The 25,393-nt window shown below is 39.3% G+C and overlaps 1 protein-coding gene across 2 annotated transcripts in view; it reads left to right on the forward strand.

The window, feature by feature from the left end:
• The first annotated feature begins 7,212 nt into the window (after positions 1 to 7,212).
• Positions 7,213 to 25,393, forward strand: part of LOC127356594 (protein phosphatase 1 regulatory subunit 29) — a 74,964-nt gene continuing 56,783 nt past the window's right edge. For both annotated transcript variants that reach the window (XM_051388464.1, XM_051388463.1), the window contains exon 1: positions 7,213 to 7,506. The gene's annotated coding sequence lies outside the window, so the exon portion shown is untranslated. The remainder of the gene's footprint in view (positions 7,507 to 25,393) is intronic.

Genomic DNA, 25,393 nt, shown 5'->3' on the forward strand with positions numbered 1-25,393 from the left:
ATAAATTTATGCTAGAATACCAAATGGTGTATTTAACCAAATACATTAAAATATATATGATGTAGAGTCTGTAATATATTGTTATACTTTATGTACATTACGTATGAATTGCCACTTTCAACTTTCCTAAAGACAAACAGTTCCAAGCCATCTCTCTGGATGACCTGCACCTTATAGAGCCTTCAGACCAACAGGTAGAGCTGTAGCGCCTCCAACAGCATCCACAAAAAAATTGCAACAACTAAGAAGTAACAACTCTTTCAAGCAACCAATTCCTGTCAAGGGCCACCATTTCCTAGGAAGCTTTGCATCATCTTTAGGAAATCCAGAAGGAAGCTTATGTAACAGAAAATAGGTAGTGTGCCCTTTGCTCAGGGCAGGATTCTTCGGGAAACTGGAACAGTCTTTTAGAACTGACTTATTGGCAAATACTTGTCAGAGCCGTGGCAATTTGGAAGTTTTATAACCTTTGTAACCATTTTTTTTTGGTTTCACTATGATGCTTTGCTACTGTATAGATACTGTATGTTCAGAAATACACCTTCACCACCACAGAGATCTTTGTAGTACAGGGTAAAAGTTCACAACACAGGACTGTCACAGCACACCACATACACAATTAAGGTTCACACAAAGCTGCTTTTCTGTGATGGTGGACCTTTAATTAAAAAAAATAAATTTTTAAAGTTAAAAAAACAGCAATGGTCACATTTAACAGCAGCAGGCATTATTTATAAGGTGAAAGGAGACACCTTAGTACAGGCTTTAGCTAATAAATAGTCAGTCTAAAAAAATAGACACTACAGCTCAAGTACTGCACTGCATACAATTATTTGCTAATAGTGTGTATGAAAATATACAGAAAAATATTTCAGCGGAAATGAAAACTGTTTGAATGAATTGTACAGTGTGTGCACCCAACTCAGTCTAATGCTAGATGAGCATGCAACCGTTACTATACCTGAGGGCTCAGTTGCCTGATATGGACAAAAACAAACCATTTCTATTGAACCCATAGAGCTAGATGATCAAACTGCTGAAGGGATTGTCTGTCTTATATCTGCTCTGCAACATCTGACTCAGGAATTTCTCTCTCAACTCTCATTGGAATAACGTGTGATGGTGTTATCCTGGCTGTTTTCCCTAACATTACTGTTTGGCACTGCTCAGCCCACAGGCCTAAGCTCGCAGTAGGTGTTGATAGGCAGAGGCATCAGTTATTGTAAAATATTGATGAACAAGGTGTTGCACATTTAGCAAAAAATTAATGGAGCTAAAAAAATCTATAGTTTAGATATCCAGTGATGCAAACTTTAGCAATGCAGATATTAGATACTAAAGTGTCACTGGTTTTTAACGATACTGTAGGTGAGAAGCATCAAGTTTTAGAACAGTAGAAGCAGTGTGGAAGTGTTACCCAGCTCTTTTTGGCACACATGCCAATTTGTGGTGGAGTGGCCAGGGCACTACACTGAACTCAACCAGAGGGGAATTTAGAATGGTTTCCAGAGTGTCACACCAGAGGAAGTTTTTCCTTAGTTTGGAAGAACTTGGCAGACCGTATGTTATGTATGTATATGCCAACCACTCCTCTGCAGCAACCTCATGTCATCTCTCTTAAGAACCGTACCAGTTATCTTACAGGACCCAGCTTGAAATTTGTGAGTCAGACCCAATATGCTGTAGAAGATGGGACGCACTTGCTGATTTTGGTGTAGTTTTCTATGACTACAACTAGATGTAGCCAAAGGACTATATTTTACATAAACAGCCCACGTGGACTGTTTTTATCTGCTGCTGGTTTTATGCATTCACTTTCATTGGAATTAATGAAAGCAACCTCACATATAACAGCCCAGCTAAATTACAGGAAATATATCATTTCTGTCATATTTTTTTTTTTCAAGGACAGAAGGTTTAAACAATGCAAAGTTACTTGGCAATGTTGTTTTATTCAAAGGATAAACATTAAAGCACATCAGTGTAAGTTCACCTTCTATACAAATAATGTATATGAGTTCTCAAGTGCCAGGCAGTGCAGGAACGTTTATCAATCTGCTTTATGCACAGTTTCTATATTTATTATGCAAAAAGACTGAATAAAACAATGCTATAGTATGACAGACTTTTTGTCATGATATTATCTGGATTTTGCATCACCTATTGTTTTCTAGGGAAGTCAATTTATTATTTTGAGTGTGTAGAAATGTAACCATGTAACTTTGTATGTGGGACTGTATCTTAAAGAATTTGTGTATGTGTATGTGTGTGAGAGATTTTACGTGTGTATGTATGTGAAATGTAGGAGAAACTTTGTGCATTCAGATTCCTGTTTATTGATGTGCAGCGCCTGTAAGGATCAGCTGGAACTCTGCATTCTGTGTGCTTGAGTGCTTATTGCTGAGTTTTGCGATGATGCCCTCAGCTCTGTCCAGGCATGAGGGCACTGATGACACTGCCAACATTCACACTTCCTTGGCCTCCCACGTGTCCTAAACAGTGATTTTATTTAATGTAAATTCTGTTTGTGACAGTTTTTCACGAGCATGCAACAACTGAGAGAAGATGATAATAATAATAATAATTTAATTGATTTTTCATTAATAACTTTATTTATACAGCACCCAAAAACAGCACTTTGATAGACATTGCAAAATTTTAGCCGTGATACACATAATATAATAACATATACAATTATAAATACATGAAAACACAATAATAAGAGCAGAACAGAAGGCTTAAAATAAAATAAAAATAAATAATAACATAAAATAGATTAAATAAAGTAAAAAGACTACATCATGTAAAGGCAAGTTGATAAAAAATGTCAGTTATTCTGCAAAACTTATCTCATCATACAGGTCGTTCCAAAGCAGAAGGTCCCTGGTGGCAAATGCATGTACAAATCAGTGTTCTCATATGTTCCTGGAAAACAACTGAACAGAGAATTCTGATGGCTAACAGGTCTCTTTCGGAAAGAGATTTCTATCTCAAGTGATATCCTGGTTGAATAAAGGTTAAACAAAAAAAAACAACCTGATACATCACTACAGAGAATTCATGATAACAGTAATATCTGGTCATCAAGTTCTACATTTTGCAAATTAATTTCACTGCTTCACATATATACATTCACTAAACAATTAAAGGGGTCTTCAATTTTGTATTTCTGTGACTTAGAAATTTTTCCCTTCATATAAAAGCCATTATCTCATGTTTCCTGTAGTAGCTATGTTTAGGCCCCTGTTCTAAAATTTGCTGTAGTAGGTTCCAGTTACTGCTAATTCAACCAAATGGTGTCAAAGCATTTCTAGCAACCTCCAAACAAGTACATTTGTTATGTAAATCAATAATGGGTGCAACTTTGGTGGGCTGGAGCTGCAAAAGGCAAAAATGTTAATGGTTTGGAAACGGCATTGGACATGCACAAATATTGTCAGGACACACTTTTAAAGTATCTAACCAGTGTTTCAGGCAATCATGCTACCATGGCTTTGACATGATATTCAAGCTACCTCCGCCTCCAAAAAAAAAAATGGACAGGGAGAGGAGTGATAAACGAGAGAATACAGTGCTCAGGGTTAGCGTCAGTGTCTCTCACTCTTTGCTCCTCTTCTCAATACTATACTTGGTTACCATGGAAACACACTTGCAGCGCTCGAGTCGTGAGGCCAGTCAGCTGAGATACCTCATCTGGTAAACAATCCTGCAATCTGAACTGAATATGTTGGGTATGCGTTTGAGTTTGTCAAATTATGTCAGCCAAAGATAATGGGTGCCAGAAAGGTGTCAGGACCCGGGATGGAACTGAGATAGCAGCTGTGACAACTTTAAACTTTTCCTAGTGAAGATTTGATGTTTTATTTCACAGCCTTTTTAAAGCAACAGACACTGTATGAGCCTGAACCCTTTAATCGACTAGGCTAGGAACATAAGTAAGCTGACACAGGAACATAAGTAAACTGTAGTCATAGCCTTATGTTTTTTTTGGGTAGAATTTCATGGTACTGTACCTCCAACATCTTAAATTCATAGTCTTGTTGCAATTTTAGAGCAGTCATTTTATCCCTATAATTGTCATCATGGGAACCTAACTAAGACACCGAGAAAATAATAATATTTTTTATGCCCTCTAGTTTTGCATCAATTTGACGTAATACCATTAGGTCTACATAGATGTAAACCTTGTTTTATACAGCCAATCAAATCTTGCTACACAAAACAAGATCCTCATTAACCTTCCTGCTAAAGTGCAGTGGTGCTGCCAAAGGGTGACCTGTGGGAGCCATGGCCACCCCGAAATGTTAAAGTGTCCTTATCTAACTTTTAGGTATGAACACGTCTTGTTTTGCACCTTAGATTGTTGAATGAGCGAGCAAACAAATATTCTCTGGGGAGAAGCACACTGATAATGTCAGTTTTCAGGATATATAGCTAATTAACTGCACATCGACAGCACATTAAACAGCATGTCAGCAAATGTCACTATAGTCTGTTTACATGTTGTCCTTTTGTTAACTATGTCTCTCTTCCTTATGGTGTAATACTGGCACTCTGGCAACTGCCAGCTGCTGCCATTCACACACTGACACCTTTAGCCAGCTGAAATGAAAATGAGCATTTCTGTTAATTCCTTAAAGACATTTTCTCTTCATTTTATTATTGTAAAAACTATATACAAAAAAAGTATATATATTTGATTACAAAAAAGAATGACTGTAGGGCTAAAAGTGATTTCACATGAGCAGATGGAGCTGATAAAGTGCACCAAAGTAGTTTCCCAGGAAAAGGATAAAAAATGAATCAAGTAGAAAAGTGCAAGAGGAATGCACCCAGCTGGAAAGATTTCTGGAATAGGAAGGCGTTTGAAATTAGATTCATTAATGTAGCAGCCAGTGTCATAGCCTCAAAACCTTAAGCAGTGGCATGATGACGACCCTGCTTGTCTTCACACTAATAGTTAACCTTGCAAGAAGGATCCAAAATTAAAGTCCCTGGCAGTAACTTGAGAATATAAGAGCAGCTATTAATTGTTTGGCTGTCAAGAAAAGAGTCCCATGCATCAAAGTGGCTTTGTACGTGAGAGTGAAGTTAGGATAGAATTATTTATGACTAGACAGCATGGAGCTATTAAGAAATGCAGGCCAGCATCTTTCGGTCCCGTAAGACAATCAGCACTAGACCTGATACCTAACATTTTGTGCTCAGACAAAATTATGCTTCTGAAATATAAGCCATCTCTAACATCAAATTGGCCACTAATGACAGGGCACTGACAATGGCCAATCAGTCTGCCCTTCTGTGTGTCAAACACAACACAAATCTCGACAAATACTGCCCAGAGAGCAATGATGTTTGGTACAGATATATTAGGCTTTTTAAACCCAACTGATCTTTCATCTAGACTCACCATCAGGTCAAACATTTTGCCTCAAAAATACTGGACACACATCCATAAATAAAGTAGAAGCATCTCAAAAACTAATATCTTGATTTACATGACCTATCTTTTGATATTCATGGTTCACGTTTGCTTCACTCATACCACATCTTCTACAGTCTTCTAAGTGTGTCGTTCTCCCAGCTTAACTCTTACACACACTCAGCCAGCTTGAGGCCACTAATTGTATCAGGTGTGCAAAGGTAAAGATGGAACCAAAAACTTCTTAGCCAGGCTTAATGGAGGGTGAGTCAGGAAACACGCTCTCCGGCTCGTTTCTCTCTCCCCTGCTCTGATATTTGCCTTCTGTTCTTGTTTTTCTCTTGCAATCTGCTAATTTCCCTAGATTGCATTCAGCCAATAAATGCAGTCTCTGGAAAATAGAAGATCAGAACTGACCAAATGAAGTCTAGATGGGATTATTAGAGGAGGATTTTCCCAGTTTGCAGCACTTTTAACGGCAGTGCTAAGACTCAGTTGTGTGGTGTTAAGTATTGAGGTTGCATCTGTAGCTTTCAGATGTTATAAATTACTTTTGATGCAAGAAATCATCATTATCCATTATTGGTGCAATGGCACAGCTGTTTATTTGCTTCTGGTATATGTAGCCTATTGTGTATAAAAGCATATATATAAAACAGCTCATCACACATGACTACATGTGCTCCCAGTAGCAGCAGTATATAGCCTAACAGATGTGTTAAGCATCATGCCAAGACAAGCGATTGTGCTATTGCTTAACACTACGGGCACCGATAATGAGGAGATATTAATGAGACTCTCAGTGCCACATCAGTCTCTGGAGCTAATAGTCCTCCACTGACAGAAAAAAAAAGACATAGATGGAGAGAGAGCGAGTTAATGAGATGAAGTATACACGTGTGTTAGCATGTGTCTGTGCACGTTTGTTTTTGTGAGTGAGAAGGACAAGGAGACAGAAAAGATGTAAGTGAGAAATGGGGAGGGAAAGAGTGTTAATTGAGTATGATCACACCTCCAACATATTCCTTCATGTGAAACAAGCAGAATCAACCTCCCTGCCGCCCACACACGCATGCAGAACATCATCAGGGCTTTTTCATTCCTAGCCCTGGATTGTTTCTATAGCTTGATTCACAAACTGCCGGAGACGTATTCACCTCCAACAGCCCCACTCCATCTTCCATTCTTCTTAAAGCTTGAAATGTGTATGTGGACAAAAATGTAATATATCAGTGGTAAGGAGTGGAGAAAGAGGAGAAATAGAGTTGGGAGGGAGCTGACAATAGAATGGGCTCTGATCATCTTAAAGCAGCCAGACCTGCTGACTAGTTTAAATTTATTGTGAGCTTAGAGCAATACCTCCAAAAATTAATATTTAATTGCACATCTTCCATTGGCCCAAATCATTGCAATGTGCTTACAACATGTGATGTTTTTTGCATTTATGTTTTTAATAATTCACATCCCTGTTTGTTGATATGACTAAATATGTCAAAATAGAATTGGAGCAATGGAGCAAGATCCTTCCACTCTTCCTCCTCTCCTTTCCCACCCCTTTTTCACTCTTTACAACAGCAAATGTTAATTTCTCACAGTAATCACCAATGAAGAAATACAAAGGCTAATAAGTTCTGTTTTTGTGTCTAAAATGTCTGTTAAATGTCTTTTAATGGTGAAGGGAATAAGGGGTTATGCAGTAGGTATATATGATTCTGACTACCTCTCATTGATAAATGTGTGTCTCCATCACTCTGTTCAATATCATATCAATGCCATTTGCTATGTTTCAACTCCACGATCGTTAATGAAGGTAAGTGCTGCCACAAAGTGTATCTGCAGGTATTCACTTCACAGAAAAAGAACACAGCTGTAGAGGCAGATGCCCACTGCAGTTCAACTATATTACTCTCCGCAGAGGTCTCTCTCTCTCTCTCTCTCTCTCTCTCTCTCTCTCTCTCTCTCTCTCAGTCATCCTCTCCCGCCGTGCTGCTGAGCCTGCGACGTTAGCAGTGGATGAAAAAAAAAAAAATCTCTCCAATTGCTTCGGCCAACGGACGCATCATTTGGAAGGGAAATAAGTGAAGGTACTGTACAAAATGCACGTTTCCATGTTACGATTTTAATATCAATTATATTTTATTTTTTGTATGTTGCTTTGGTATGATGTATGCGATGGAGGCAAGCGACGGCAGAGCGAGCATGCACCTGCACTACAGACTCCAACGCTCTGCTGGGTTGAGTCCTCTTGGTGCAACAGAAGCCCATATGGTTGATTTTACGAGGGCATGAAACCATGTTTTCTTTTCTGTTTGGGATTTGCATTAAGTGAAATTCTGAGCAGACTGGTGATATTGGATAACGTTGTACGTGCATGGAATAAGATTTTATTGCTGGGTATTAATCTTCATTTTCCTCATTTTGCTACAGTTGTTGAACGACGCGCTATTTCGGCATCTTTGGGTTCAAATGCCAAAAAGAAGTGATTAAAATATGTGGCCCTAGATTTAAAGTGTCACATGAAGCCAGGCTGGTATTTATGCTGGGGTTCTGCAGGGATAGGATGGACGGGCAGAGTGCGCGCCATGGACAGATGTGCAAGAAGGGATTTAGTATCGAGGGAGGAATCACGCAGGGGGATAAAACTGGCGATGGGCGCGTGCGCGCGCGCGAGTGTGTGTGTGCTTGTGCTGTAGCTTGTGTGTTTTGAGGGTGAATGCCCCCAGTTTTCCAGCAGTGTGGAGCTCTCTGCACGACAGGCGCCACACTTTACCTGCAATGAGGGCTTCTTTGTCGGCTGCCTTTAGTTATCCAGTGCTCCTGCGTGCGTGTGAGTGCGTGAGTGAATGAGAGAGAGAGAGAGAGAGAGAGAGAGAGAGAGAGAGAGATTTCCTGCCAGCAGCAGCAACAGTGTCCGACTACTGACCGATGGACCACACAGATTCCTTCGCCCACACATTTTGGACTGCCAGGCACGAGATAACACGTAGCGACTGTGAACAAGATTTTTTTTCTTTTTAAATTCATCTATCACTACACTGGTTAAATGATTCAGCAATGTCCGTAGATAGGTCTGTAGTCCACCAACAGACATGTGTGTCCTTAACGCAGTGCTCGGTGGACGGAGTGCAGTGCCTCAGCTCCATGCATGGACAGCGCATTGTGCTGACCAAGCGCGAAACGGGCTTTAGTGGGCTGTAAGCGCCACATGTTGGAGAGATTGAAGGGTTCTAAGATGTGACAAGTGTATGCCTGAACATGATCTGCATGTATAATCTAAACGCTGGCATCGTTTTCTTGCTCACTTAGGTGATTGGAGAATAGTAACAGGAAATACTTATAGAAGAGTCAAGAATTTTAGTTCTGTGTTTGGCTGGAATAAGAAAACTGACTGTTTTTTTTTTTTCTCAGCACAATCACTCATTTCACTCTCAAAAGTTATAAACTAACTGCTGAGTGTTCAGTGCAAATTAATAAAGTATAGCACTTATTGCATTGCAATAGGTGCCATTATGTTTGTCTTTTTTCTATAGCTTGTGATTCATTTGAATTCAATACAGATGTCAAGAAACCTGCTAGAGTCAATTGATGTTAGTCTTAAAATAAAGAGGTGAATGTCAATAAGACAGCACAGTTTCTTTGCTGATCAATAGTTAATAAGTGCTCCATCAGGTTCTTCTCAAAATGACAGGGTCTATGGGTGTGCTAAGTAGATGGATTCCTTTTTAGTGTAGTAAATTTTATCTCACTACAGTTAATAGGGAAAACCTCTCCTAGTGCCTGGACCATAAGCCTGGCCCCATCAATCATTGGCCACACCCACTTGAATTAAGGAGATACATGTCAAGCTATATGCCCCACATTATTTCCTTCTTTCATTACAAGCCCTTAGTTTCTGCAGATTGCTTCATTTTCTCTCCACCCACTGCAGTCATTTGTCCCATTCTGCTTATCTCCCTAAATCCATTTCCTCCTCATGTCGATGATTCCTGATGTTGCCCTTGGAGGAATGATGAGCAGTCTCCAATCAATTGCAATCACAGATCAGTGGTGTACCAGGAAAAAGGGGAGAGCAAATCAGTAGGGAAGGCAGGCCTGGGAGACCTGAATAATGACCACCCACCTACCAAACCCACTGCCTTGTTGCTATGTAATCTTCAGTTCATCAGGATGCTATTGAACTACGTTAGCCATAATTCAGGGAATCCATAGCACTGTCTGTTGGGGTTGCTCTCAAGAGGTGATGGATGTTACACTGGAAAAACCCTGAAGTGTAATTTTCTTCCTGTTTATTTCTCGTGTGAAGGCATGCAAACTGATATTGTGAGGTTCATTGGGTGAATGAAATAAGAAAAAGAAAAAAATACCAACAACAACAAGACTGGATTACTGGAGCATCAATAAAATAGGGCTCAGCAAAGAAAACCTGGGAAGACCTAATTTCACCAAAATAACATTTGAAATATCTATTTATAAAATAAATAATAAATACTGAATACTCTTCGTTGGAATACTCTAAATCAAGGTGCCATTTAGTCTGATGGGTGATTGAAATAAGAGGCTATGGCAATTTGAACTACAATGAAGAAGAAAAATGTTTGAGCAGTCTCTCTTCACAATTCATGAGTTAACTGGAATTTCTACCGATTGCCTGCAACAATTGAGTAGTTATTGAATAGTTAATAAGAAGAGCCATTAGTGCCGTTGTTGTTTCCTGACCTCAGTGCAATCAGAGGGCAAGGCACATTAATTTACCTTGCACTCGGGATACAGGTGAAGTGGATGGTAGTCCTGATGTGGTGAATTGCAAGGAGTGATGGGATGCTACTACAGCAAAATACAGGGATGTTAATCCCATTTAGATACTTTATACTACTCATATGTGACAGCACATACCTTAAGAGTTGAAAACATATACAAAATACAATAGTCATGCAATAGTAATGTGTAGAGTGTGTTTCTGTTACGATGATGTTTACTAAAGGACTAAGAAAGCAGATGGGCGGGAGGGTCATGGGCTGCTTAGTTGACTAGATGACTGACTGACTGACTGACTGACTCTACCACTCATTATCTCTATCATTAAGTTGCTAACCACATGCTATCGCGTGATCAACGCGTGGCTTTGTTAAGTCGTTGCCATTAGCAACTCCATGCTGAATATACAATGTAACCTTAAAGGCACAATCTGTGATCCAGTTGCAAACAAATGTCACCACCAAAATTAGAATCACTGTTGTAGACAACAAGGTATTAATGCCACCGATGCTGTAAAAGGTCTGTTTACGCCAATATGTCAGAAAAAGCAGCGGTAAAAGCAGAGTATAATTTCAGCTTCTCTAATTAATTATACAAACACACAATTTATGTGGTCATAAAAATGTGGATTTGGCCTTTAACTAACATTATAACTAAGCATTTAACTGAGTTATGCATCATCTGTATCATCCATACCATTGTTAGGGTAACTTTACTTAATTACTCCTGTAGAAAGTAATTTGTTACACTGCTCGTTACATTCCTTCCGTGTTACTCCACAAAAGTGCCTGAGGTAATGTAATATGAACTACATTTAACAAGCCAACCAAACTATGGCTTTATACTATACCAGTCCAACTTATTTGACATGTTTACCACCAAAGCAGTGGCAGACACCCTGTTCCTCCTCGGAATCAACACAAGACTGCCCAGACTGAAAAGCCTCTCTAAGGTCGCATTAGATGGTGTCGCTGTGTTGAATTTTGTGGCTACTGCAGGGTTCAGGATCTCCATCTTCAAATATTCACTAATGTTAGTGTCAGAGTTGAAGGAAACTGTATCCTCCTAGACAAATGATACAGACAAATGTAATGTGATTACTAGAAAATAAACTTCTGCAAAATTTTGCATAAAATGATGCAGTATGATTTCAGCCTCCCCAATTGCCGGGTTGTTATAGTGCGTAATGTTAGCTGTGTGTTTATATGACTAATCCTAAGTGTATATGCCAGGGAATCAGGACTATCAACTCTCTGGCCCACAACTGGCAATCTCAGATCTTTGTCCTTCCCCACCAGCTCCACCTCCCCATGGCCTCCCTTTCCCAGCCACGCCCTCCAAATCGATTTTTAGATTCATCAGGAAGGATTATGCAAAGATCTTGAGAGGGATAACCCTTGGGAGACATTCACATTTGCTTACTCCTCCACATCACATTCTTGGCCATAGCAAACTGTGCTCTCTTTGAGCCTACCAGCTGTTGCGGTGCTCTGTGCAATCAATACGACAGTCATGTTTCACAACAACCGTCACTCCTTCACTGCCAGGAACCTGTGGGAGGTCCCCTTGGGCGAGAGACTGAGAGACATGGTAGACAGAGATTCGCTGACAAAGTTTCAAAAATGCAACAGCATTGCAGGTTTGAGGAATTGAGATGCGGTGTCATTAGCTGTAACTTTGCAGGTTGTGGAGGTGTTGATAAGGGAAACCACTGTTTTCCGTTCCATGGGAGGACGAGATATGAAAAGAGTGCAGACGGGGACAGAGAAGGAGGGAGGGAAACAGGAGAAACCAGGAAAGGCATAAAGGGGATGTGCCTAGATGTACAAAGAGGAACATGAAACACATAAAGACGCTAAACAAGAATGTTAAAGTATATAGAAAAGAAGAATGGCAAAGAATTGAAAGGGAGTATGAGAAGCTAGCGAACCACAAATCTTCAACACCACATTGAATGGCAGGTACCCTGGTAGGCAGGTACAGTCGTCTGTCTTACCTGTCAACCTAACTGAAATATAAATAGGGAGAAGGGAAATCTGTAGAAAAATGTGTATCTCATTGCTTTGTTGAGCATAAAGTGGCACAAACTCAACACGTACTACCTGAATCCAGTTTGAATCCAACTTTACAAACAATGCTTCATTCATTTCAATCAGGTTGCATAGGCATACTCTTTTTCATTACCAGCCGCATGTAGATTAATGGAATATACTGTAAGCAATATGGGTATCGATAACCACCATTAGGAAATTATTGGAATCCAAATACCAATGTTCAATGAACCCACAGCAATCTTTATCTAGAGGCCAATCATCCGATGATATTATATTACTTCTCTCACTTTAATAGATTCACAACTCAGCGCTTTATGACTATAATTGAAGTGACAAAGTGGTGCAATGTGACCTGACATTGACAAAATGTTTTTGACGGGGAAAAGCTGTTGAGCAGAAAGAGGAGGATGCAGCGATGCGTGTCTGTTTGAGGGAAGGTGTTGGTTCTCTTGTGGTGTATGTGAGTGGTTTGATGTGTGTATGGACATCCACGCCTCTCTTTGGTACAGAAAGACGTGCGTGTCATGTTGTTGACTGAAGTCTGTAAACATCTGCAGTATACGTGTAGACCAGCCACAAGGAACAAACCCACCCCCACACACACACTAGCACAAACAAAATTACAGTATATACTGTAGACACACTACTACATGCTGCATGTGCTACATTGGCACTTAAAAGCTTGGACCTCATGTTTCCCATAATGCTTCTTTAAATGTAGAAAACACAGTTACACGATGACCACACAGATGATTGTGTCAACATTTCATTGAATCTCTATGACATATTATGATGAGATATGATGCCATATATTATTCGGTTTGGCAACACCATTACATCAAATGGAAACACTATCCTAGCACCTGATATAGGTGGGGAAAAATACATTCTTGAATGTCTGCCATTCTGGATCAACTCACAAATTCACACAAAATGGATCTCGTAAGTTAATAATGTTTTAGTTTTTTTCTCAAAATAAGCTAATGCTAAAAAAGCCTGGACCTCTGCTGCCATACAGTGCTGTCGAGTGCCTCTATGACGTTATAAAGGAGGAAAAATTAATTCAACAAGTCTGATTTTCAGTGAAGCCCAGCGTTTGGACGCATTTAATAATCTCCTGAGGAAGAAAGTGCTTGACGTGACTCATACAATATGCAGTTGTTACTGTTAGGGGTGCTATTTTCAGGCTCTTACTGCAGTGCACTATGCACTAATACACAACTGATTTACTCATATTTTCAGTGCAAAACTGTTTAACTAATAAGTCTTAATCCAAATCACAATTTGACTCAAAACATTGACAAATAAAGCAGACATAATTATATGTGTGGGAGTTTTTTTATGTGAACTAGTACCTCCAGCCATTTAAAATATATTAGTGCAGTGTATTAGTACAACACATTATTGTGAGCCCAATAACTAAAATTTAGAAAGACATGATCCACCATCTTTGAAAACTGTCAAATTGTCACCAAAAAAAAAAAAAAAAACCTGCACACATAACATGAGATTTTAAGGATCGCCTCACTTGCGGCTCACTGAAGTTGATGAAGCCCTACTGAAATTCGCATGTGTGGATGTGTGTATATTATGAGCTATTACACATGTACTACTTCTTCTCTGTATGAGGCCGTACTATTTGTATAGTCAGTGTTAAGTATATGTATGTGTGTCCGTGTGTGTGTGTGTGTGTTTACTGTATGTGTGTTAAGGACACCATCTGCCATTATCTTGCTTTGTGCCAACCCCCCACCCCTTTTAACCCACACCCATGCACACACAAAATCCTTCGGTGTTTGAGTTCGGTGAAAAATCTCACTGTGGATATGTGTGTGTGTGTGTGTGTGTGTGTGAGCGAGAGAGAGACGAGAGAGAGAGAGAGAGAGAGAGAGAGAGAGAGAGAGAGAGAGAGAGAGAGAGAGAGAGAACATGCTGGAAGAAGAGTGAGTATGATGCAGAAAGCTCTGTAATTGTTAAAGGGTGCTGAATTAAAAGCTTGAAGATTGAGCAGAAAAAAAAAAAACTTTTCAGCCTCTGGCATGTTACACTCATATGAGATGGATGCTTACATATCTGCCTGTACATTACACACGCACGCATGCACACACGCACGCACGCACGCACGCACGCATGCACACACACACACACACACACACACACACACACATAAATATAGAAATACAATTACGCACACATACGTGCACACATGTACAAAGTGGATTTTGGAATAATGCCTTGTTTTTTTCTGAAATGCCCTAGATTCATTTGGCATCTGTGCTGCACACTCATCTCATCTCTATCTCTCTCTTTCCTTCTCTGTTGTTATCACTCTTCTCTTCCATTTACTCACACACACACTGACACTTTCCATAGCCTCTTTCGTGCAGCCTGCTTTCTTCTTGAATCTCTCCCTCGTTCCCTCTATTTATCCATCTTTCCCTCCATCTCTCTCCCTCTCTTTGACTGCTAAGATCTGGGTATAAATATTTTAGCTTTGTCACCCACTCTGCATCTGCAGTTTCACAGAGAGACAGTATCTCTGTTGTGTGTGTGCAAGCGTGTGCATGTGTGTCTGTACATCTAGGCACAGTTTAGTTGGATGATGAGTATGTGGTGGTGTGCTCTACTGAAGCATCTGTTTCTAATTTCTGCCATGGCCTAGAGAAACTGAATATTTCAATGTCTTGGCCTGCAAAATATGTCCAGAATCAATCAAGAAGCAGAGGGTTTTTTAATAGTGCCAAACGCTAAACAATGTCCACAATATCCAAAATAATAAAATCTCAAAAATAATACAAAATACATGATCCAGGAAGGCCAGTTTGAGTAGGATATCCATGAGGGTGAAAGCTTATTACAGTCTTCAATACTGCAAAGTAGTTTAGAAGACTAAAGAGATTTTACAACTCTGGAAAGTTATCGTGGCTGCATTTATTTTATCTTATGTTACAACGAAATACAACATTGGATTTTGTTGCAGCAATGGTTGAGCTATGTTGAACTTATTTCCTGAACAACCCTGTAATTTTTTGCTGGAGCCTTCTGTGTTGGCACAACTGCCAAACAGACAGATGGGCACAATTTAAATGAATGAGGGGGCTGCGTTTTGTCACACAGGACTAAAGTCGGCATTGAACTTGGACTTCAGATGCTCAACGATAACCCCTTACTGTTTAAGCTTGCGTAAGGGACTTTTAAAGAAGAGCTGATGTACATACAGTCTTACACACGCTGGAGCTAATCTCTTACTTGATACTAACAAAAAAGAGCTTTATGTGTTTTTAATTTGAAGTTCTTTTTGCATACTCATGCATCTTCCTACTCACTAAACATAATTATCATATATATTTAAAAAAACTGAAAGGCCAGCAACAACACAAATAAATTACTTGCCAAGGCCTTGTATCAGCAACATATTTTAAGGAATATAGTCTTCTTTTCTATTTACTGAAACAGCATTTGTTCAGTTTGTTGAGTTCTGGGGATAGATCACCTGTGTGTAACACTGGAAATGTCATCACGATGTAAGTCAGTACTATCCTAAATCCGTATGTTACAGTTTTTTACTCTGATGTTGTTTATCCTGTAAAATCCATATTTATAACCTGGAGCACTGTAGAGTCACTATAACCTGCCGGGTTGTGATGCAAAGTTGTGTTTGGATGAGAGACAGAAACAAAAAGCAAAACAGAAAATCCTGGAAGCCCCAAAGTTCTGAGAGCTTTTTCCTGAGCTACTGCATCCCAAAGTAGAAAGGTTTATCCATTCTTCATCATTCATCCATTCAGTCTGTCTTCTCAATCCAATATGAATTTTACTTGCAGCACACATATGTCACATTGTCAAAAGAAATAAATTGAGAGGTAAAGGAAAAGAGAGAGGTGGGGTTCAATGTGGGTAGGATGGGTAAGATGGGAGGAAAATCCATGCATACAAACACAGTTTTGCAAGTCAGAAGCATTGCTGGGCTAGTGGGTAGTGCTGGATGAAGTATTGAGATCTTTTACCGTCGTAAAAGTAGCAATACCACACTGTTAAACATGCTCAATTACCACTCCTGCATTCACAGTTTTACTTAAGTAGAAGTAAAAAGGTATTAGCAGCTGAATAGTATAATATATAATACTCATTAGGCAGCAGCATCCCACTGAAAGAGGGTTGTATTAAGTTTATTAACATCATTGTCATTTCATTCAAAACATATGTGTCACTGTTCTGACATTCTGTGTGTGTAATCTTGATTTTCAAAGTAGCTAGCAACTATGGCTGTCAAATAAAAAAGTATAAGTAGAAAATAGCATAATCCAGTTCATAAGTAAAGTATAATTTCCTCAAAATTGTGCTGAAGCACAGTCATTTAGTAAATGTAGTTCTTTTCCACCACTGGAAGACAGGCAGGTGTTTGGAGGGCGGAATGATTGTAGTTTCTCACTCTCACCCTAACCCGCAGCCTGTAGACACACTTCTGACCTCAGAAGCTGTTTTAGCATGCCCACTGATTTCTTACACAAACAGACTCCTTGACTGTGTGTATGTGCGTGTACGTTCATTCATATCAAAAAAGTTAAAGTTTCACCCATTCAGATTTCTTCAGATGCTCTGTGATGCTTAGTCAGCTTCTCAGGCTGAAAGTCTGGAGTCCTGGAGGCTAAAATGTAGAAATAAGCTGTTGGCTTGAAGTAATCGATAGTCAAACAAATGCTACCTCTCCCCTCGGTCAATAATAATATTGATTGCCGTACATCCTCTGTTAAAACAAGCCAAGGGAAGTTCATTTGTTCTTCCTTTTCATTTTTTCAGTATGTTTTTTAAACTTGTTTTACTGCAGTTTTACTGCTGTGTAGAAGAGCTGAAACACACAGGCACAGTGTAGGCCCAAGACACAGACAGACATACGCTGCAAAATGTGCACAAACCTTAGCCAAATGCACACCACATTGCATACATAAGCATAGTGCCACAGACGTATACGTATGTGCACACACACCGTCTACACTCCTCTTTGCACCCCTAGGGGTTCAAATGATTTCACAAATGCTCTCACTTAATCCACCAGCCAGGCGACAAAAGCTTAGACGTGTGTGTGTGAGAATGTGAGTGTGTGTATGTGGCACTGTACCGTGCTGTGGTTTATATGTGAAAATGGAAACACTTTTATTTTCAAGTAAAAGGTTGTGATAGTTTCCTTACTGTACTAAATAAATTGTTAACAGCTCACATAAAATTAATATTAATTGAAATGTGAATGCACTGTAGTTAAGGGACCCTCAGAATTGGGAAGGCAATGTCCTGAGGCATGAACATTCTATAAATTCTGAGTGTTCTTGTTTTTGTTCTCATAAACAATCCATTGCAGGCATGAGTTGATAAAGACAATAAGCACAAATCTGTTGCCTAAAAAAGTTTTATTCTGTCAGATTGGTGTGAGAGATGGGGTTAGTCAGTGTACATTTATAAAAATTCTTTCTTTAGTATTCAATCACAACCTGAATACAGTGGATACGGCACCACTGACGTATCAACACAGCCCACACCAGCATGGTATCAGTCACAAATTAAATTTATGTTGCTGCAGTAGAGCTACTTAAGATTTATAAATATAAATCTGATCTTTTCAGGCACAAATAAATTGCCCAGCTTGCATAAATGACTGACACAAACAAATACAGAGTTATTTTAAGGATGTCACATGTAAACTGGGCCACAGTTTTTTTGTTTGTTACGTAATTGATTCAGCTGCAACAAACATAGATTATGTCTCTGATCTACGCTAACCTCTTATTTAGAGAGGTGGAGATTATCATGATGTTGTGTTTTTTCTATGTATTTGTTTCAATAAGCCATAACTGCATGACAAATTTAGGTTTTTTTAGTATTATTTGGTGTGTGCTGTTTTATAAGTGGAACATACTATAAGTTATGTACATTAATGGATGTACATGCAACATTCCCCATAATATAACTCAGTTTCCAGAGTTCCTCTTGGAGTGAATTTAGTTTCCAAATAAATTATGTCTACAATATAACTGAGTCCAGGGGTTACAATTAGAGCTCTCTTTCCTTAAGTAACACTTAATGCTATATACAAATTAATAGAGTAACATAAAAAACTGAAAGAACAAAAAGATTGTTTGGCTGCACAGTCAGTTATTAGGTCTGCTTGTTTGCAGTTTGTGAACCTTCTGTTAGTTGTGGAGCCCCATTTTGAAGCCTTGAGTTTGACATAATGGCTGTTGCCATCTTATTTTTGTGGAACCAGAAGTGACCATATTTTGATGAGAGCCTGGATCTGGGGAGGATACACATTACAACGCCTCTATGTCACTGTGAGTTGGGCAATTTAGAAGCTGGAATAAATGGCGGCCTGGTCACAAACTTTCCATATTTTAGATCAACAGTGCACTAAAATATGCTTCTGAAAACATCTGAGGAGAGAAATAGGCAATGCAGTAACAGAAGCTTGATTCATATTTGATCATCACTAGTTTGATAGTTTTGGACAGACTCACTGAGAATGACTTGTCAATCACAAGATAATCATGCCATGAATTATATCCTGCTTTATCGTCTATTTTACTCTAAATGGGACCATAATTTAAAAAATGAACATCATGCTGTATGGAGGAAGACTTGAAAGTAGGGATGGAGACCATAAACTCAGAGTGAAACTGTTTTCTTAGCCAATAAATTAAGTAAGAAGGAGGGTCATTTTGTCAGTAGGTTGAGTACAATCGAACTTCTGTTTGCAACCAATGGAGCTTCGCCTTGCTGTCCTTTAGAAAGAAGGCACCTCTGCATTAGCTTCACTTTTCAGACCCCGAAGCTCCATCCCCTATTTAATAAACAGGTCTTACACTGACTCTGACGGAAGGTTGACATCAGTTTGCTCTCTCTCTGTGTTTAGTGTGAGATTGATCTGTGTTGTGTTAGCGTGGGACGGGAGTCAAAGGAGTGGGCAGGCAGTTAGCCTCTACCTAAAGAGGAAAAATGTGACTACTGGTCAACTTCAGAGTTGTCTAATTTAAATGTCTTGTGTCATCTTAGCTAGCTTCTTACTGATAGCCATTGCTAAACACAGCGGCTTCGCTCTGAGTATAGTTTAGACCATGATAAACTGCTTGATAAACCATACTGTTCTCATTTTCTGTGTCCACGTGAGTTAACTACAGAATTCTGTATATGGATGTGGAGGATCTGGAGTTGTCTAAGGCACTTTTGCAGGGCTGAGTAACAAAAGTAACGAGTAACATTATAGCAACTAGAGGCAAGAAAGAAACATAGCCTAATGTTACCTGAATAAAATCATTAATTAGGCTAAAAGATTTATCTGCGTTTGAAAACTGTTTGAAACATTTGGGATAATGTAAGTTATATAAATGTTACACAACTCTCTTGTACATAATATAGGTTAAAGTGGATGCTTGCGAACAATATCACATGATCCCTAAAGGTTTATTGATTTTTTTTCTTCTTTAGTGGTGAAAGCAGAATCAGAAAACCCCTCAAACCCCGAACAAAATCCTGTCCTAACAGTATCCTGACATTATCTTACCATTTCTCACAGCATCCCCATGCCACAGGGATTTGTCATTCACCTCCCGAGAGGTAGATGCAGAAAGAGGGGGAGAGAGAGTAGCAGGGAGAGAGGGAGAGAGAGAGAGAGATGTGGGGGGATTATCAAAGTCCCCATTCTCCCTCTAATCCACAATGTTCTACGAGAGAGTGTGGTGACACCAGCACTCAATCCAAAACCTAAACCCTTCTGCCAAAGGTTTGTTTAAAACATAGACTTACATTGTGGCTGTTGGCAGGCTGGAAAACTATTGTTTTTTTTTTTTTGTTCACAGGCATAGCTGACAACATCAGTGGTTACTACTCATTTATGCAGCTCTGCAAACTGAGGAGTCTGCTTGTGATTAAAGTGGAAGATTGAGTTTGGTTTACCTTCTAAAATGGTGCTGAAAGGACCAATTTGCAGCATAATTGTAGACATGCCAAAATCTAACCCAAAAAAACCTGCCTAACTCGAAATGTGACAAAACCAAAGAGTGCACTTGGACATCTCTGGAGATAAAATAATTCCTTCCTCTTAGTGTGTGTCAGGGTATATGTGTGTGCATGCATGTGTATACTGTATATGTAATGTATGTCCAAATTACCGCTGACCACTGTTGAGGGCTGAATTGTGCCTTTGCTACACCTCAGGCACATCCCAGCATGCATTACGCTCACACACATTAAACACATATGAATACACATACATTAACATCCACACAGAAACACATTCATGTTTTATACATACAGTCACACACTGACGCACACACTGAAAGGTTTCCTCATGAATCACACTCATGATTCAGCAGACTACCTTGAGGAAGGACAGGTTTATGCAAAAACACTCATACAGTAAACACACACACACGCACACAGCCAAGGAGTCTGTGACAAGCATTCAAAAACTGAGATCTACAGTTCTTCTGATGTCAAGTTATTTTTTATTGTCACGTTATTTTTTTATCACCAATACTCTCCTTGTTTTCCTTATCTCCCTCTCTCTCTCTCTCTCTCTCTCTCTCTCTCTCTCTCTCTCTTTCTCTGTCTCTCTCACTCTCTTCGTCTCACCCGCCTGAAGCTGTGCAGTTAGGAGCCTCAGTGGCAGATTTCGCCTGGCAGTAAGGGCACATGCGCCTTGAAGGAAAGACAGAGACAGAAAGACAGATGGGTAGACAACAGAGAGATAGATGGTATTTGTTATTTCCATTCCTTCTACTCCTTCTACTGTCAGTGGGGCTGTCAAGTAGGAAGTAGTGGGCATATACGATCAATTTAACATCCCCCTACTCCCAAATTATAATGCAATTGAAAAATGTCTTTGGGGGGTTAACTAATTTAGCGATGTTGGTGGTGATTTGCAGTAATGTTGAGATTTCTTGGTAAGCTGTTCCTCTGGTGACAATTTACAACAGTATTTCTTCGATGAAATTGGTCTCATTTCAATTCTAATTGGCGTTATAAGTCTGTGAGGGTGTGAAATGTGGAGGAACAAGACAGAAAGTTCTCCAGAATGTCTGGTTCATGCTTGATTGAGCCTTTGGCATTGTTATCTAACCAACAGTGACACATTTACCAGATGCAGGCTCCCTCTCAGCCGTTAGCTCAGTTGGCCCACCTGCTTCCCCCGACTTCGTGACATCAGCTCGGTTCTTGACTCACACACCTGCTATCTTTCGATGGTTAAACCTTTGTTGGCAGCCTCAATTTCTTGCCTTACAGGGTGTTTATTAAAACATTTAAGGAGCGTTTGGTGTTTTTGCTTCATAGAGCCTTGTTATGAGCATTGATGCACACACATAAACAACGGTTTATGAGGTGTACTCTGCAACAGATCAGATGATTATGTCCACCAAAGGGGTTATGTTTTCAGTGCTGTTTGTGTCAAGAGGACTACTGAAAAACTACTGGCCCAATTTGAATGAAACCTGTTACAGGGATGTAGCACAGGCTGTAGTAGATCCAAATCATGGGGCAGATACACAAATTATTTTTCACTTTCCTATGTCAAAAAGTCTTTGTGCATGTGTGTACCCTCTTAATTGGCTTGTTAAAATGAAGACATAACAAATGTTAATAACTTTAGCAAATTACTATACTGAGCAACCAAATATGTTAGTTGTGGGCTGGGATGTAATGTAGGTGTATGAATGTTTCCCCATTGTCATATTACAGTTATTAATGTTACATTATTATGCATGCATCTTGCAAACAGTGTGTTAGAAAATTATTTATTTCACTCGCTTCAAAAACAAATGCAAGCGCTAGCCGGATCAAGATCTTTACAACTCGAGGCAGTGTAAACACTACTGCTTTTGTCCACAGGGATCTCCAGAACTGACACATTATTAAACTTTATTTAGCATGATTAAACCAAAGAATAAAAAATAGCAATTGCAATTAGTGGTTTTAAATCAACAAAAATGGTGAGATATAGGACTACTGTGTATATTTCTGATCCCCAGTTTGAGAATCACTGGTCTAGGGCCATCAAATAATAACTGTATGCCATTTTTCGGGGGGGGTTTAGATAATTACTGTTAATTAAAGGAGCAAAGATCTGCATTATCATACATTTTGGAAAAAGCATGGTTACATATCTGATATTTTGAAGGGCACAACTCTATGTGGGTATACAACGTACTTCATAGCATGCAATGGGAAGAAGCATATACAGAATATTGTAAACATTATTCATTCTGAATTGAGTTCTTGTTCTGATGAACTCACAAAGATCATGCGGCACGAGGCATTATAATTGGATGTTTGCATAATCAAATTACAAATGGGAATTGTCCAGATGACCACAACACAACTGACTGATTTTGTTATTTATTCATGTGTAAAGGAGATTTCCTCCTGCATTATTTGCTTGTTGAGAACAGATGATATTATGAATTTGCATGCGGTAAAGTGCTGGGAAACATTTCAAGCATAATTAGGTATGTTTCATTGCTCTTTCAACGCACCAAGAAATCACATACTATAAGATCACAAGCTTGCATATCTCCCATCGTGTAGGCATTGTATCAAGCTAATTAAGAGATGGTTGCATGCATAGATACAGATGGAGAGGTCATGACTTTCTCATGCTCAAGAAATATTTTTTCTGAAATGAGAAACTCAAATGCAGCAAAGCACAAAAGACATAAGGTGCTCAAAACATACAAGCGACTGTAGACTCAAAAGACTACTCACACTATTTTGATGTGAGGGAAATTGCATACATTTCAGAGGTGTAACTTTAAACGGAGCTAATGTCCTTTAGTGTTTAACATTTTATTATTTATTTATATTCATGTAATAGTGAGGCACATTACACACCTAACACAAGTGATGCTGATAAGAATTAAGCCAAATGATCACTGTGCACCCGTCTTCAAGGAGTGATGCTAGCACTGTTAGTTATGTAACCATAACTAACAGCCAGCTGGTTTTAGCGGAAACAGCAGAGCCTGGAGAACACTGGTGTCCATTTTAGGTTTGAAGTGATAATACATGGTACTGTTTTCTCCCTTCTAATTACTTTCTTCTTTTTCCCTCTTATTCTATTCCATGCTGTGGGGAAAAAGGATATGTATGCAGGGGGCTTCCTTGTGTTGCTCTGTGTGCGGCTGCTGAAGTGAGCAGGGGTTTAAAGATAAAGATATCAGAGACACTGAGCCATTAGGGATGCACTGGCAATACAAATCGGCCCTGCACTTTTGACTCAGACTGGTCCACTAAAACCCATGTGGAGATACACCACCATGCATATTGCCCATGTCACACTTTGCAAAAAGGAAGTAGTAAACACAGATTTGAGCTCTTCAGAACCATACATGAAAAGAGAAAAAGAATGAAAAAAAGCCAAATTTAAGTGAAATGGTGGATGGGGACACGTGTGAATGGACTGTAAACTGTGCAGAGTGAGTTGGAGGTGAGTGAACTTTTACCACATCACTGGAACTCCAGTTGAGAAATGAGTCCTTTTTTAAATTAATATCACTCCACCATACACCCTTGACACTGATGTCCATTAAAACACTGGACATGCAGACAGGCAACTGTTAAAAACAATTTCACAGCTGTTTGTCATTTTTGACCATCTGGATATTTAACCAGTCACTCTAAGGGCCATTTATTATAGCAGTTGTGACCGTCATGCAAAGGACTGAATATTTGAAAGCCCACTTTACTGTAAATGAGGCATTGATTGATTGACCCAGACATTAGTTTTCTCCCTAATTGCTGCTCTGAGCTGGAGTTAGGGATGAAGTTCAGAGTCACTTTATCCACTCTACAAGTCCATCATCCTTTGACAGAAAACCACACACAGCAAGTGCATAGGTTCAGTTGGTCTTGAGACAACAGGCTGTCAGACTAGCAAGGTGTAAATAGACTCTATTCCAGTGTGCCAAAACCCTGTCTGTATTCTTACCACTTTCAAACTACCTGTGATGACTCCTTCCCTCTTTCCCACCTTTCTCTCCCTTTGCTTTCTTGTTCTCACTTTCATTATCTCTTTGTCTTTTTCTTCTTTTTCTTCTTCTTCTTCTTCGTCCCTCAGTCCTCCATCTCTCCAGTCCTCTCCACTCCTCTCCTTATGGTTATTTTTCCCTGTTCACTTTGATGAAATGGGTAACTCATTTGTGTAATCCACCCATGGACCCATGAGAAAGTGTGGAGGCTATAAAAATGCTGACTGCACCTATGAGTAAGGCTTTTCTTGTGTGAATGTGCATTCTTGTGTGTGTGTGTGTGTGTGTGTGTGTGTGTGTGTGTGTGTGTGTGTGTGTGTGTGTGTGTGTGTGTGTGTGGATATATATATATATATATATACAGCTGAACAAAGGAATAATAACTGATTCACTTCCAACCCTCTCATTGTGTCAGCAGCTGCTTCTCGTTGATGTGCTTATGAGAGAGAAAGTGTATATCTGTAATAGAGAGATAAATAAGCAAAATTAATATTAACACAATTATCACTGCTGAAAACTTAAGACATAATTACCAAAAAGCTCTAAGTCCCTTTGGGGGCCATGTTGCTGAAGCCAGTGTCTAAAAAAAGTTGTGTAAGTGATGGTAACATGTTTGAGCTAGTTTCAATATTAATGTTTCTTGTGTCTACAGAATTTCACTATTATAAATACAGACTAGAAGCTGAGACAGTAGTTAGACATGATGTCCATCCATTATTGAGGATGCCATTGAGACTAGATAGAAAAGCACTGCTTCATTGCCTGGTGAGAGAGCAACATGTGATATCCTTCCTCTGTGTTGCATGAAAGATGAAATACAAGTACATGATGGATTAGTTAGGGCTCTTAAAGCTACTACAAGGAGTTTTTAACTGCTTATAAAACAGTCTCAATGTATTACTGATGCCTCTATATGATGTACATAAGCAAAGGAGACCATCAGCAAGAAGACTGGCTATTTCTATATAGTTATTGTTAATACCTATTAGCGGGTATGGTTCCACCAGAAAATCAGATGAAACGATTTACGGTACGCAGATTGGAGAAGCCTGTGTTTACATTTTCCCAAAAATGTTTTGCAGTAGTACACTAAAAGGAAGTTAAATGGAAGCAGGACTTTTTGATCATTTTATTTTTGCTGCTATGTTTTG

This window comes from Dicentrarchus labrax, unplaced genomic scaffold, assembly GCF_905237075.1.
Source record: "Dicentrarchus labrax unplaced genomic scaffold, dlabrax2021, whole genome shotgun sequence".
NCBI lineage: Eukaryota > Metazoa > Chordata > Actinopteri > Moronidae > Dicentrarchus > Dicentrarchus labrax.